Source organism: Meles meles, chromosome 1 (genome assembly GCF_922984935.1).
Source record: "Meles meles chromosome 1, mMelMel3.1 paternal haplotype, whole genome shotgun sequence".
In the NCBI taxonomy this organism is placed as follows: Eukaryota; Metazoa; Chordata; class Mammalia; order Carnivora; family Mustelidae; genus Meles; species Meles meles.
In genome coordinates, this window is record NC_060066.1 from 66,517,955 (window position 1) to 66,534,221 (window position 16,267).

General features: G+C 40.2%; 1 pseudogene; it reads left to right on the forward strand.

Annotated features, from left to right (window-relative positions):
- LOC123945001 overlaps window positions 1–16,267 on the forward strand; it is an 88,917-nt pseudogene that overhangs the window by 59,374 nt on the left and 13,276 nt on the right.

The window sequence follows — 16,267 nt, forward strand, 5'->3', positions numbered from 1 at the left end:
TCCTTCATGATCTTGGTATGGACAGAACTCACACAGGCTGATAAAGTAAAATGACAGGCCCATCTGAAAAAAAAAATGTAAACTTTATGTTAGAATTAACATCTAATATAATTGTTAATGCCTTGGAAAAACAGATGTTAAGTCAATAGGCTCCAGTTTTCTTCGTGCTTTTTCTTCAAGCTTTTTCTCTTCTCTTCGGGGGAATTTTTCACTCTAATACTTTAAGACCAAGTGCCATTTTAAAACTTAGAACTCTGGGGGCTCAGTCAGGGGACCATGCGACTTGATGTCAGGATGCTGAGTTCAAGCCCCCTGTTGGGTGTAGTGATTACTAAAAATAAGCAAACTTTGAAAATAAAATCAAATAGAAGTTAGAAGTGTGGAATTGTAAGGGCCTGGTTGGCCAGAGAGAGCCATTTCCTTGTGGGCTTGGGTTGACCCTGCCCCTCCCAGAGGAACTTGCTTGCAGGCCCCGGAGGCGGGCCAGGTTGGATGGAGACATCCAATCAGTGGGGTGCACATATATTTGCTGTGGTGAATTGGGATTCAGTTGGCCACCCCTATTGCTGACCCAGGGTGACTGTGCAGTTTTCCTTGTGTGTTGCATTCTCATTGGCCATCTGTGTGTGGGCCGGGCTCAAGCACCTCTATAAAGGTTAGTCTGTGAGGCGGGGGTAGTAATAGTCTTTGGGGTAGTAGTGGTAGCGTGGTAGTCATCGGGAGCATGGTCCTTGGGACCAGCATCCTTGGGAGCATTGTAATCGTCAGGAGCAGAGCGTCATGAACCTCGCGGGGGAGCGGCCTTGCCGCCTCCCTCGCTGGGGAGCGGCCTTGCCGCCTCCCTCGCTGGGGAGCGGCCTTGCCGCCTCCCTCGCTGGGGAGCGGCCTTGCCGCCTCCCTCGCTGGGGAGCGGCCTTGCCGCCTCCCTCGCTGGGGAGCGGCCTTGCCGCCTCCCTCGCTGGGGAGCGGCCTTGCCGCCTCCCTCGCTGGGGAGCGGCCTTGCCGCCTCCCTCGCTGGGGAGCGGCCTTGCCGCCTCCCTCGCTGGGGAGCGGCCTAGCCGCCTCCCTCGCTGGGGAGCGGCCTAGCCGCCTCCCTCGCTGGGGAGCGGCCTAGCCGCCTCCCTCGCTGGGGAGCGGCCTAGCCGCCTCGCTTCCCCGCCTCCCTCGCTGCCTTGCCGCCTCGCGGGGGAGTGGCCTGGCCTGGCCTCGCCTCTCCCAGCATCAGGGGAGCAGCCTGGCCTCGGCTCGCCTCGCCTTGCCAGGTAAGGGGAGCGGCCTGGCCTCACCTCGCCTTGCCTCGCCTGGTAAGGGGAGCGGCTGGGCCTCGCCTCGCCGCCTCGCGGGGTAAGGGGAGCGGCCTGGCCTGGCCTCGCTTCGCCTCGCCTGGTAATGGGAACCGCCTCGCCGGGTAAGGGGAACCTCCAGAGTCGGTGTCCTGGTTGTCATCGCCTCTTTGTAAGAGAGGGCCGCCACTGGTTGGTTTGATTTTCGATGCTTGGAAGTAAAGCTTTGCTTGACTTTCACTTTGTGTTGGTTTTTGTCCTTTGATCACGGACCCTAACAGAATGATTACTATTAAAGAAAGCTTTATAAAAGGTAACAGGGCCTTGGCAAAACCTCAAGATTATGTGCTGAAAATTTAAAGGGCCACAGAGATTTCTAAGTCACAAAAATCAGTAAAATGAATTTTATATAAATTAGATGACAATATTAGTGTTGAGAATAAAAAACAATTGCCATTTAGTTTTGGTCTGAGGGTAACAGGGAATAGTGATGACTGCAGCCTGTGAAGGGAACTTGTGGTTGCTTTTGCTCCAGGCTATTGCTACCATTCAGGATGTGGAACCTGTGTTGATTTTTTTTTTTTTTCCTAACATTTGAAGAGGGACTGTAATGATTGATTTTTTATGTAAATGTTTTTATTTCCTTAAACGGTAGCAGTTGAAACAATATTTTAACCAATTGTGTTATGTTCAAAATACCTCTACTGCTTTCTATCTCCGCTTTAGACTTAACTCACTGCCTTAAGTCAATGGAAGTTAAATATACAAGAAAGATGGCTATTATTTATCTTTTATGGGCTGAGCGGTGAGGATGAGACATAGGAATTGAAATCACAAAAACACACAAGAGAAAACCAAAAACTTAACAAAATAACAAAAATTGGCAAAAAAACACACTTCAGAAAAGCTTGGTATGCTTTGAAATCACTTAATAATTATTCTGATTCTTACTCTCCTTTCCATTTTATGCATCTCCGAGATTCCATTCATCATGGTTTTGGTTTTTCCTTCATCTTCTGTCCATTTTCACTAGTGGCTCTCTAACCACCTATTAACCATCCTTAAAATCTTGTGCCTTGTATGTGGTTAGATTACCGATTACATGCTGATCCTTCATAAATTCTTGCCCCTGAGAAGTCCTGAAGAGCACAGTTCTGTCATGCTGCCTTTTAACACATTGAGGTCAAACAGAAGACACTAAATAATGTTTTAATTATCCTCAAATCCTGGAGAAGTTTCAGCCAAGGAAGTTTAAAAAGTATGGTTGTATGGTGAAAAATGATCTTCGTCTAGATGTTGGTGATGTTAATTTTGAAATAATAGTTGTTTTGAGAAAGAATAAAACATCTTTTTGTGGGAAATTGAGTACATATTAACAGGCTCTCAACAAATAGGACGTAATAAATCCTTTTGGTTCTGAATCATGAAAAAACACCAACATTCCAAGATTTTTTCCTCTGGATATTGACATACTGTTTGGTATCCCTGTGATCTTTTTAGGCATCTATCTGAGTAACCCAGGGTGACATATATTTTCCTTTAATCGTTTGTAGAGAGATAGATGCCCAAGAGGGTTAGTCTTCAGTGCTACTGAACAAGTGACAAGTGATTTATTATTCTCTGTTTTTGGAGCTTTGTATGGGTGGAATGTTGTCATGGCAGTCTAGGGACAAACTAATATCTGTTCCAAAAGATGAAAACATGCTGCCCATACATTTTCTGTAGTGTTATATAGTCTGATGGAGAACAGACATGCAAACTCCAAGTATTTTATAATTGTTCTTCATCGTGCCTGAATTGAAACTATACAACAAAGGGAGCTTTAAAAAATCTGCTTTGTTTGAAAGGAACTTTAAATTCTGCCTAATAATTTTATAAAAATGTGGTGGACTTTTTACTTATAATCTAACAAAATCATTGAAATAAGAAGATATATGGAGAAATAGGGGACATTGCTTAAAACCCAGGAAGCCAGAAAAAATTATTTTTATCATGTAGCCCAGAGATGTTGATAATGCAGAAGCTTTTAGTCTCAAATTTGTGAATTTCCTTAATAGTGCTATAGGTATTTGGGGATTGTATATACCAGGGGCGCTCAACTGCACCACTGTGGGGGTGCTGAGTCATGGCAATGTGGAGAGACATTTTTGGTGGTTGCAACTGGGATGGTAGTTGCTGTTAGCATCTAGTCAGTGCAGGCCATGAAACACTTAAACATCCTACATGTACAGGACAAACCCCACAACCAACATTTTTCTGACACAAGTGTCCAGAGTGTTAATATTGAGGTACCCTGGTATATGATGATGAAAAAGAAAAGCGATTGTATGATATTCTTATATTCTAAGTTGCTGATGATTAGCTGTATTCTAATAGCTGGGAAGATAATACACGAGGGGACTTAATACTACACAGTCTGGTGGTCTTTAGAAACAAAGACCCTCTAGTGAAGAAAATATTTTTTACTTATACCACTAGAGTTACTGAGTGCTTACCAAGTGCCAGGTATTGTTGGGAGACACGGGGGAAACCCAAGTGAACAAAACAGGTAGACTGCCTTCACAGAGCTCTGGTATGAATGTGGGGGACTAGTAAACAAATACATAAAATGGGACATGGAGGAGCAGGTAGTGCCATGGGGTAGATAAAGTAGAGTAATGGGGTAGGTAGGTAATGATGGGGGGTGGGAAAGGGAACACTTAGACTGGATGGCCATGAAAGACCTGAAGCTTAGGAGTGAGTGACAGTAGGAGGCAGCCAGATGAAGAGGGTTTTAGGCTGAGGAAGCAGGTTGTGAAAAGGTGCCAAGGTGGAAGTAGGCGTGGCTTGTTGGGGAGGCACAGAGAGGTGGCTGTGGTTGGGCAGTGGTCCAGAATGGGGAAGCTGGGATGAGACAGAATATGAGAGGATGGAGGGGCCAGATCATGCTCATTTCTTTTTTAGGTTGAGAATATTCCATCGTTTGGATGTATTTATCCATTCACTTACTGAAGGACATCTTGATTGCTTCCCACTTTTGTCATTAATGAATACAGCTGCTGTGAACTTGCAGGTGCAGGTTTTGTTATGGATAAATTTTCAGCTCATTTAGGTAACTTCTAAGGAACACGATCGCTGAATTGGCATGGTGAGAACATTTATGGTAAGAATATGCCAAACTGTTTCCCAAAGTGGCTGTATCAGTTTGCATTCCCACCAGCAATGAGTGAGTGTTTCTGATTATTCCCCAGCCTGACAGCCTTTGGCACTCTCAGTATTTTGGATTTTCTCCTTTCTGATAAGTGTGTAGTATCTCATTGTTCTTTTAATTTGTAGCTGCCTAATGACACAAGATTTGAACACCTTTTCATACGCTTATTTGCCATGAGTATATCTTCGGTGAGGTGTCTGTTCAGTTCTGCCCATTTTTAAATTTCATTGTTGAGTTTCTTATTGTTGAATTTTACTTTGTACATTTTGGACTATGATTCTTTATCACATGTGTCATATAATTCTTAGGGAAATACTTTCTGGTTTGTGGCTTGTCTTCTCATTCTCTTGTCATCACAGAGGAAAAGTTTTTAATTTTAATGATGTCTGGATTGTCAATTTTTTTTTTCATGGATCATGCCTTTGGTGTTACATCTAAAAAAGTCATCACCATATCATCACCTAGAAATTTCCCCCTATGTTAATTCTAGGCACTTTAGGGTTTTGTATTTTATATTTGGGTCTGATCCATTTTGAGCTAATTCTTCTGAAGGATGTAAGGTCTGTGTCTAGATTTTTTTTTTCTAATCTTTTTACATGTGGATGTCCAGTTGTTCCCAGCACTGTTTGTTAGAAAGACTATCCTTTCTCCATTGTATAGCATAGCCTTTGCTCCTTTGTCAAAGCTTAGTTGACTATATTTGTGTGAGTCTGTTTCTGGGCTCTCTGTTGTATTTCATTTATCTATTTGTTCTTTAACCAATTCCATACTGTTTTGATTATGGCTTTATATTAAGCCTTGAAATCCAGTAGTGTCAGTCTTGTGACTTTTTCCTTATTTTTTTTTAGTACTGTTTTGACTATTCTGAGTCTTTCATTCTCCATATAAACTTAAAATCGTTTTGTTGATATCCACCAAAGAACTTGCTAGAATTTTGATTAAAATTGTGTTAAATCAGGTTGGGAAGAACTAGCATCTTGACATTACCGAGTCTTCCTATCCATTAATGTGGACTGCCTCTCTCCATTTATTTAGTCTCTTTTGGTATATTTTTATCAGAGTTTTGTGGCTTTCCTCCTGTTGTACATATTTTGTTAGATTTATACCTAAGTATTTCATTTTTGGAGGTGCTAATGTAAATGGTATTGTGTTTTTAATTTCAATTCCATTTGTTCATTGCTGGCACAGAGGAAAGTGAGTGAATTTTGTATATTAACCACGTATCCTGCAACTTTGCTATAATTGCTTCTAAGTTCCAGGAGGTTTTTTGTCGATTCTTTTGCATTTCCCACACTGACAATCATATCGTTTGTGAACAAAGACAGTTTTATTTTTCCTTTCCAACCTATAAGCCTTTTACTTCCCTTTTTGTCTTACTGTATTAACTAGGAAATGGAAGACAATGCTGAAAAGGAGTGGTGACAGGATTTGCCTTGGTCTTGATTGTAATGGGAAATTTTCTAGTTTCTCACCATTATATATGATGTTAGCTGTAGGGTTTTTTTAAAAGATTTTTTTTTTAATAATGTTGAGGACATTCCCTTGTATACTTAGTTTACTGAGTATTTGTCATGAGTGGGTGTTGGAATTGTCAAATGCTTTTTTCTTCATCTTTTGATCACATCGTATGATTTTTCTTTTTAGATCGGTAATGAGATGGATTTCATTAACTGATTTTAGAATGTTGAACCAGCTTTGCATACCTATGGTAAATTCCCCTTGGTTGTGGAGTACAATTGTTTTTAGACATTTTTGGCTTTTACTTGTTAATATTTTGCTTAGAACTTTTTTCTTTTCTTTTTTTTTTTAAGATTTTATTTATTTATTTGACAGACAGAGATCACAAGTAGGCAGAGAAGCAGGCAGAGAGAGGGGAGGAAGCAGGCTCCCTGCTGAGCAGAGAGCCCTATGCAGGGCTTGATCCCAGGACCCTGAGATCAGGACCTGAGCCGAAGGCAGAGGCTTTAACCCACTGAGCCACCCAGGCGCCCCTGCTTAGAACTTTTGTAAAGATTGTATTTATTTATTTTACAGATAGAGATCACAAGTAGGCAAAGGCAGGCAGAGAGAGAGGAGGCAACAGGCTCGCCACTGAGCAGAGAGCCTATGCTGGGCTTGATCCCAGGACCCTGAGATCAGGACCTGAGCCTAAGGCAGAGGCTTTAACCCACCGAGCCACCCAGGCGCCCCACTTAGAACTTTTATACTTATAAGAGATATTGGTCTGTTATTTTCTTGTGAAGTCTTTGGTTTTGGTATTAGGATGATGCTGGCCTCATAAAACAAGTTAGGAAATGTTTCTTCTACTCCTGTTTTCTGAAAGAGATTGTAGAGACTTGGTATAATTTAAATGTTTGGTAACATTTAATAATAATTTTTTTCAATTGTGTGTAGATATGTTATTATTACAGTAAGTTCATTGCTCAGTTTTAGCACCTAGCTTCTAGTACGCTGAATATGTTTATTATGTTTATTGCATATTGTCTGCCTCCTCCCACTAGAATAAGAGCAGAAATTCTTGACTATTTTGTTTATTGATATGTTTTATATACCTAAAACAGTGGCTCTCAACTAGTGCTTTGCAGGTTTTTGGCGTTTTGCAAAAATCCTTTTGGAGAATATGTAAGGTCAAAGCTATTCTCGTGGTAATACTAAGACTTCTAAGACTTCGTTTGCTTCCCCCCCACCCCCCTGACCCGCTACTGTGCTGTTGCTTACACTGGTGGGGGAAAATCAGTCATGTGTAAAACTGCTGATGTTTTAGTGTGAATCCAGCAGTGGCACCAAACTCTACTAGTAGCCACGACATACTTCCTGGTCCTCACTCATGAGGGAGTGACAAGGGGATGCCAATTTCACTTAAAGCTGTAAAAATTATGAGTTTTATTAAGTCCTGACTCTTGAGCATGTGTCTTTTTAATATTCTGTGTGATGAAATGGGAAGTATACCTAGTACTTCTGCTCATACTCAAAAATATGGTTGTCTCCAGGGACTAGAATTTGTGGTTGAGTTGCTATGGAACATTATATTTACTTGAAATAACAACTGTGAGATAAACTATGTTTCAGTTTCCTGGCATTCAGGCATTTGGCAGATAGGTTTTTTTCAAAAAGGATGAAGTAAGCTTGTCACCTCAAGGAAAACAACTGATAGTATTTGCTGATGATGATAAATTCAAGTTTGCAAGTGAATTTCGAGTTTTGGAAAATTTATATCTATGAGCTCGATACTTTCCTCATACTTACAGATTTTTCTAATGAGTTGGATACTGATACTAACTATTGTGATGTGGGTTTTCTTTGATATTAAATAACAAAATGTGTTAATATCTTGAAGATATGTTTAACTCCCAGTGCATCATTGCTAAAATACCTTATAGCATCAAGCATATATAATAGATCTCTTCAAACTGCAGATAGATCAGTTGGTGTTAATGCAACAGAGTGTGGAGAGTTCACTGATATGGTTGGTTTCAGATTAAAAATCATGACTACCCTTTAAGAAATGACCTGAGGTATGGTGTTGTATTAAAGAAGAATATCCACAACTATCTGAAAATGTTATAGCAATGAACATGTCTGTGTGACTTTTAAGAGTGATCTGCTGTGCATGCCTGACGGAAAGAGTGGGGAGGACAAAAAATGAGTTGAAGGAGATACATTTTTCATTATTCATTATTTCATTATTTTCATTATTCAATATTTCAATATTTCATTATTCATTATTCATAATTTTTCATTAGATTTTGGTGTTTTGTACTTCGCAAGACTTAGAAATTTAGGAAATTTTGACTCCTAACTGTTTACCACAGAACATTGAGATCGTGGTGGATAAATTTAGTTCATATATACATGATCACTTTTGGTCTTGCCCCCAAATTCTTTTTTTTTTTAAAGATTTTATTTATTTATTTGACAGAGAGAGATCACAAGTAGACAGAGGGGCAGGCAGAGAGAGAGAGAGAAGCAGACTCGCCGCTGAGCAGAGAGCCCGATGCAGGACTCGATTCCAGAACCCTGAGATCATGACCTGAGCCGAAGGCAGCAGCTTAACCCACTGAGCCACCCAGGCGCCCCTTGCCCCCAAATTCTGAAGGATATATTCCCAGGGAGAAACCACTGTGAACCAGGGTTTCACCTTTTACAACTAAACAATTATTCTCAGGAGTTACTGGGTTTTTAAACTCTGGTTTCCTATAAAAAATTTAGTTCTAATCAACACCCTGTTATTTTATTAACCTAATGTTGCCTTCACAATATCTTTTTTTTTTGTTTTTTTCATGCAGGTTTTCTTACACTGAATGAACCAGTGTGCTGCATCAAAAATTGATCAAAATGTAACAGAAGAAACAGTGAAGGTGAGAAGAGGCACAGTCTGCCCTCAACCCAAGCACACATTCCCTTTTAGTTAAAATTTCTTCTGTGGGATGTTACTCTAGGCTCTTGAGCTTCTCCTCAGTTCCACTATAAGTTCTGTGCCAGTCACTTGTGTGGACGACCCTGAGATAAAGGGAAAGAGGTTTTGGGAAAAGAAACAGAGTGATGAGGACGTAGAGGCGTAGAAGACATGGAACAATTTTTTGCCGAGGCCTTTGGGCAGTTTGAAAAGAGGAAGAAAAACAAACACATGACCAAGAACCTCAGTGTCTGTGAGCAAGGGGGAACAGAGCCCTAAGTAGGAGCATTTCCTGAGGTGGCTTAGGAAGCAAGATGTGGACAAATGTGACTTCAATCTTTGATCACCAAAGAGTAAATGATTTGGGTGGTTCCGTGGTGCAGAAAATGTCTGCATAATGTCTTCAACTCAGAAACACATGTATAAGCCTTTCCTTTTAGGAAAGGAAAATGATGAAGAGTTTTGTAAAGGGGGAGGAGGTACATGAAAATTAATTGCACTACTGTTATTATTCATTTAAGCTGCCTAAATTATTATTGATGTTTATTTTTGGTGCTGATTTGCTGTTTTATTTTACAAAAAAAAAAAAAAAATTCCCCAAGGATTTTTATAGGCTCTTCTGACTATTTTTTTATAAATTAAAAATGAACTTTCAAATTCTCTTACCATGGGAGCATTTTAGTTTGTGTGCTTTTGGTCCCAAGCAATAGACACTTATTATTCAAACAAGTTGAAGACACATCAGCTCTCATTTGGGGACTCCAGACAGAAGAGAAGGTTCAGGACCTGTGACTCAGGGAGGTGGATAAGATTGCCAGGTTCTGTCTAGCTCTTCACTTTCATCCAGGTTATCTGCTTTGCCCCAGGGCTGGCTCTTCTCATCCCTGCAAAATGACCTTGTAGCTGTCCAAGCTATCACTTCCAGACACAGCACCTTTCCAGAGGGGAAGCTGTCCATTCCAGGATGCTGTTCCAGAGACCAAAGAAGCCTTTGCCCCCAAAAGCCTGCCAGCAAATCTGCCTGCACTATGTTACCTGCTGCCCATTCTCACTAATGGGTTGGGGACTGTCACGCTTGGATTTAGTTATTCGGGCTTTTCCTGAGAGCCAGGAATGGGTTCCTGGTTCCCAGAGCTGTGTAGGAGTAGAAAGGATGTCCAGACAAAATTGGTCCTCTGCCCTCTGCGTGGGTAGAAAGGATAAGCATGCCCTGAAATTTTCAGCTTGCAAAGAGAATACTATCCTCTCATGGACTTTTTTTTTGACCTGCTTCACTATTGCACTTATTATATTTATTTGTAGATGCTGTTCTCAAATATTGAAGATATCCTTGCTGTACCTAAAGAATTTTTAAAAGGCGTGGAAGAATGCCTGCATCCAGAACCTAACACTCAACAAGAAGTGGGAACCAGCTTTCTTCACTTTGTAAGATCAATTTCTGTTTATTTTAGAAGCTCTGCCCCATCCCCCAGATTTTAAGGTTTAGCTTTTGGCACAGTAGCATGTGAGAACTCAGTGTAGAAGTAAAATGTGACACCGAAAGTTTGGGGTCTTTTAAGGCCAATGAAATCTTCCACTGAGAGCCAGGAAAGGGGTGAGGTCCTCACATCATCCATTTTATTCAGTGAAGAACAAACAGCCTTTTCTTTTTTCCAGCAAGTTAGTTCTTGGCATCCTCTGTAGCTTTGAATCCTAATGAATATTCAGGCTGTTCATAATGAATGGATTTTTATGTTTCCCCCAAACATAGAGCATTTCCCTTTTGAGGGAGAAAATCCTTACTCTTACAATGGCCTGATGAGCCTTTTGTGAGTCAGAATGTTCCCTTGTTAATGGGCTGGTGACAAGCCTGCAGGTGAAGGAGCCCTGTCACTCTAGGTACACAGACGCAGGAGTCTCTTGTTTTTCAAGGGTAGTTTCTCAGAAGGTCGTACTGAGTGGTGCAGAAGAATAACCAGTCAGTCCTCCGTTGTTTCAAATTACACATCATGCTCCTGTAATCATTTTCGTCTCTTTGTTAAAAATGCAAAAGAGTATTTTGTCACAGAAGTCAATTTTTGTTTATTTTTATTTCTATTTAGCCTTTAGAAAGTTAACGGTATGTAATTTTTTTTTTAATTTTTTTTTAAGATTTTATTTATTTATTTGATAGACAGAGATCACAAGTAGGCAGAGAGGCAGGCAGAGAGAGAGGAGGAAGCAGGCTCCCTACGGAGCAGAGAGCCTGATGTGGGGCTCGATCCCAGGACCCTGAGATCATGACCTGAGCCGAAGGCAGCGGCTTAATCCACTGAGCCACCCAGGCGCCCCCGGTATGTAATTTTTAGGTCTGTAATCCTGTCTGGAGTGGGCAAAGCTGCAAAAGTTCTTTTTATAATCAGGAAATATTTCATAAAGGTACTTAATATTAAATGGAGAGAGGCTCCTTGGCGCAGGAAGATCAAGCCGTACTTTCCTTGGGTATGACTGGAAACCACGCATGTTTGTGTCCACTTAATGCAGACTGTTCCTCTTCATGAATGAATTCACATCTTCTGCCAGCTGGAGCATCTGCTGCCTTAGTCCAGGGCCTCACATGGGAATCTTGCACTCTGACATCCATTTCCTCAGTAACACACTATGAATCTGTCATCCATGAATTTAGCTAAACTATTTCTGAAGCGTATTTCCTTTTGGGTCATACCATCTCTTGAAATAAGTAACTCAAAATATAAGTAACTCAAAATATTTTTTGCTGGCTATATAAAATAGCACTCAGTGTTGCTTTCCAAATGTATGTCATGGAAATTCCAGAGGGTGTACTTCGGTTCTAATATTTGATCAATACATTTTCTGTGTCTTCCTCTTATTGGAGTTGCTTTGGTAGATACTAATCCTAGCCACTGAGAGAAAAATCTAATGACAGAAGGATGCTTAGAGGTCATGATGGTGAAATTACTCCCTTTTTGAAAGTACCCCTTCTGTGGCAAATACGAAGGTTATTTATCTTGTTCCTACTTGATCTCTTTTAATGAAAGCTATAAACACTAGAAGATCTTTATGTTAATCCTGAATCTGCCTACCACTGCCCATTATGGATTGCCCTTGCAATGTCCACCCAGTGGTCTTAGTTTTGTGTTTTGGAGCTACACAGTGTTGTAAGTCCCATTACACTATGACAGCTGTCTGAAAGTAGCTACCATTTCCTTACTTTATTATACTAACAAATGATTCTACTTGAAATGACCTCTCATACTTTGTCACAGAGAGTCTCATATTTGGAGACTCTTAAGTCCATCATTATCTTAGTCACTTGTTGCTGACTATTCTCTTGTTTGTCCGTGTCCCTCCTAAACACAGCTGTCCAGATTGGTGCATGTGAACTGCAGGGTATTAGGTCCCTCTATTCCTGCATGATCAGGCACATGCTTTTCCCTGTTCCTAAAATGCTTTCTTCCCTCACCCTGCCTGGGAATGATGCATTCATCTCTCTGAACCTTGCTCAGATACTACTTTTTTTTTTTTTTTAAAGCTGTATCTGAACCGTCTCAGGAAAGCTAAGTACTCTCTTCTCTGTAATTTGCTACCATTTGGCTCATTTACTTAGTATTGCATACATCATATTGGACTCTAGTTCGTATAACCTTTTTTCCTAGATTATTCTTCTTGAATCAGAGAAAATTGGTAAATGAAGTGTGCTTAGATACATACACAGAGTAGAGTTCCCAAAATATAGTAAACGCTTTGGACACATAAAATATGTTCACAAACATCACACAGGTTGATCTTTCCAAATACGTATTACCATGACTCTAACTTATCCTTATTCAAATTCACAGAAAGACAAGTTTGGTATCTATGATGAATATTGTAGTAACCATGAGAAGGCACAGAAATTGCTTTTCGAACTTAACAAAATAAGAACAATCCGCACATTTCTTTTGGTAAGTATATATATGAGTGTTACCATACGCTGTGATTTGTTGCTAGGCTCTCTAAGGAACCAAGGACTAGCGTCAATGTGGTGCAAAAATTACTCATGGGACAATGCTTTAAATGTGTCCGGGCTAGGAGACTAGAGTCACAAAGGACTCTAATCGTAAGAAGGGAGAGTTGGCAGAAGCTCATGGATGGGAAAACACTGATAATGGCCTCTCCTGGCTGACTATGAATTGTTTGTGAGAACCTCAGATTCTTAGTGAGAGAAGACATTTATGCCAGAGTTCATCATCGCTTGTATATCCCTCAGCTCCCTAGGGTTTCATTTGCTTTTGCTAAGAGAGCTGTAAATGGGGCCATCACAGGAAGGAAGCGATTCATGGGTATAGTAGAAAAGAAATTTCAAGATTGAACTTTCTCCTGCATAAGTTCCTTACTCACTTTCCACAGAAAGAATAAGAATATATGTTATTTTAAAGATTTTATTTATTTATTTGACAGACAGAGATCACAAGTAGGCAGAGAGGCAGGCAGAGAGAGAGGGAGAAGCAGGCTCCCTGCTAAGCAGAGAGCTGGATACGGGGCTTGATCCCAGAACCCTGGGATCATGACCTGAGCCGAAGGCAGAGGCTTTAACCCACTGAGCCACCCAGGTCCCAAGAATATATGTTTTATTTCTTTAGGATAGCACAGAGAAATGCATATTTTGGTAGTAATTTGGACAATTTAATTGCCCGTAAGGACCACATTGTAAGTGTACAATTCAATACTATTTAGCCAATTGTGGAGTGGAGGAACCATCCCCACTATCCAGTTATAGAGATTTCTAGCACCCTGAAAAGTCCCTCATGCCTGCTCATGGCTCATCTCTACAACCCCTGTAAACTCTACGCTATCAATTGATTTACTTTCAATCTCTGTAGTTTGCCTTTTCTGGATAGTTCTTATAAATGGAATGGTTCAATGTAATATTTTACACCTGGTTTCTTCTACTGAGTAAATGTTTTGAGGTTTATCTCCATTGTAACATGTATCCATATGCCATTCATTTTTATTGCCGGATAGTATTCGTTGTATGGCTATACCATATTTTATTTATCCATTTGCCGGTATGGACTTTGGGTCAGCAAGCAAGTATGATTAATGATGGGCCTTGAAGATCTTTTCAGAGAGAGGTATTAGTATAGAAAAAGTCAGGAAATGTCCAGTTTGAACTGTTTTATCAACGATGGTGAGATGAACATTCATGTACAAGTCTTTGGATATTTTCATTCTCTTGGATGGATGCTAAGAGTGGAATTGCTAGGTCATAGTAAGTGTATATTTAAGAAACTGCCAAAATGACTGTGCCATATACACCAGCAATGTACGTTTGCAGTTTCTTTATATTTTTGCAAACACATGGTATTACCAGTTGCAATTATAGCTGGGTTAGTGGATGTGTAGTTTATCTCAAGATGATATTTATTTGCATTTCTCTCATGACCATTGATACCAGGCATGCTTTCAATGTTCTTATTAGACATTCATATATCCTGTTGGCGAAATGCTTATTCAAACCTTTTGTTCCATTTTTAAATTGAGATGTTTATCTTATATTGAGCTATAAGTGTTCTTTATTTTGGAACACATCTTCTGTATCTGACATATAATTTGTGAATATTTCCACTCAGTGTGGTTTGTTTAAAAATGTTATCTTTTGGACATCAGAATTCTTACATTTTGTTGAAGTAGGATTTATTAAATTTTTTCCATATGAACATATTTTCATTTTATTTAAGAAGTCTGTATTCAGGGGCGCCTGGGTGGCTCAGTGGTTTAAGCCGCTGCCTTCAGCTCAGGTCATGATCGCAAGGTCCTGGGATCGAGTCCCGCATCGGGCTCTCTGCCGGCGGGGAGCCTGCTTCCCTCTCACTCTCTCTGCCTGCCTCTCTGCCTACTTGTATCTCTCTCTGTCAAATAAATAAATAAAATCTTTAAAAAAAAAAAAAGAATTCTGTATTCAGGTTTTATACTTACTTTGTTAATTTTTTCCCCAAGTATTTTGCTCTTTTTGATGCTGCTGTGATCGGAATGATTTTTTCTTTTCTTTTTTAAAATTTTTTATTTATTTCTTATTTTTTTTTATAAACATATAATGTATTTTTATCCCCAGGGGTACAGGTCTGTAAATCGCCAGGTTCATACACTTCACAGCACTCACGATAGCACATACCCTCCCCAATGTCCATAAGCCCACTCCCCCTCTCCCAAGCCCCCTCCCCCAGCAAACCTCAGGTTTTTTTTGTGAGATTAAGAGTCACTTATGGTTTGTCTCCCTCCCAATCCCATCTCGTTTCATTTATTCTTCTCCTATCCCCTAGCCCCCCATGTTGCATCTCCACGTCCTCGTATCAGGGAGATCATATGATAGTTGTCTTTCTCTGATTGACTTATTTCACTAAGCGGAATGATCTTAATATCATTTTTTGGACTGTTCATTGCTACCATATAAGCATTTGACTTTTATTTATTTTTGTTTATTGTATATTCTTATATCATGTGCTTTAAATTCATGTATTAGTTCTAGGAGTTTTTTTGGTAGACTCTTTAGGACACTTTACATATCGAATGAAGTCATCTGAGAGTAGACAGTTATATTACTTCCTTTTCAATATAGATGTCTTTTTTCCCCCCTGGGTTTTGCACTGGTTAGAACCAGTTTACTATTGAATAGAAGTGATAAGAACAGACATGCCTGCCTTGTTTCTGATCTTGGGGGAAATCAATCAGTTTTTCATCATGAAGTGTGAAGTTTACTGTTGTCACAGATGTCCTCTTCCAGTTGAAGAAGTTCCACTATATTCATAGTTTGTCAAGAGTTTTTATTGGGACCTTTTTGCTTTGGGACCTTTTTGCTTTTTCTGACGTAGGTGTTTAAAGCTATGATTTTGTCCTACACACTGCATTAGTTTTATTCCATAAAATTTTACATGTGTTTTCAGTTTCATTCAGTTATTGAAAAGGATCCCGTTTCCTTCGTAATATCTGTCTATTCTTTATTTAGAGTTTGTCTTGGAAGGCAGTTCTGCATGGGACTGTGTCCCTGCACATTTTCGGAGCGGAGGAACTGACTGCTTTTGTTCTGGCTGATCTTTAAAGGATGTTTATATCACGATATAAAGGATGTTTATATCAGAAGGTAGAGATATTCTCTTCCTCCTAAGTGGCGGGCAGTCACGCCTGCTGCCCTCATGAAAGATGCATGGTTCTTAGCTTCAGGTCTCCTTTCCTGGTATCCATGTGCATGGGCCACCTGGTCTTTCTTGTGTTGCGATTTGGGAACTGAGCCTTGGCAAACTGGCCCCAAAATAATGATACTCTGGCTACTGCTATTGCTTTCAGGGGAAAAAAAAAAGTCCTGTAGCTCTGGCCTAGGAGTTTTATGTGTTCTTCCAGCATCCAGAAATCTCTGGCCGGTTGACTTTTGAGCTTGTCAGT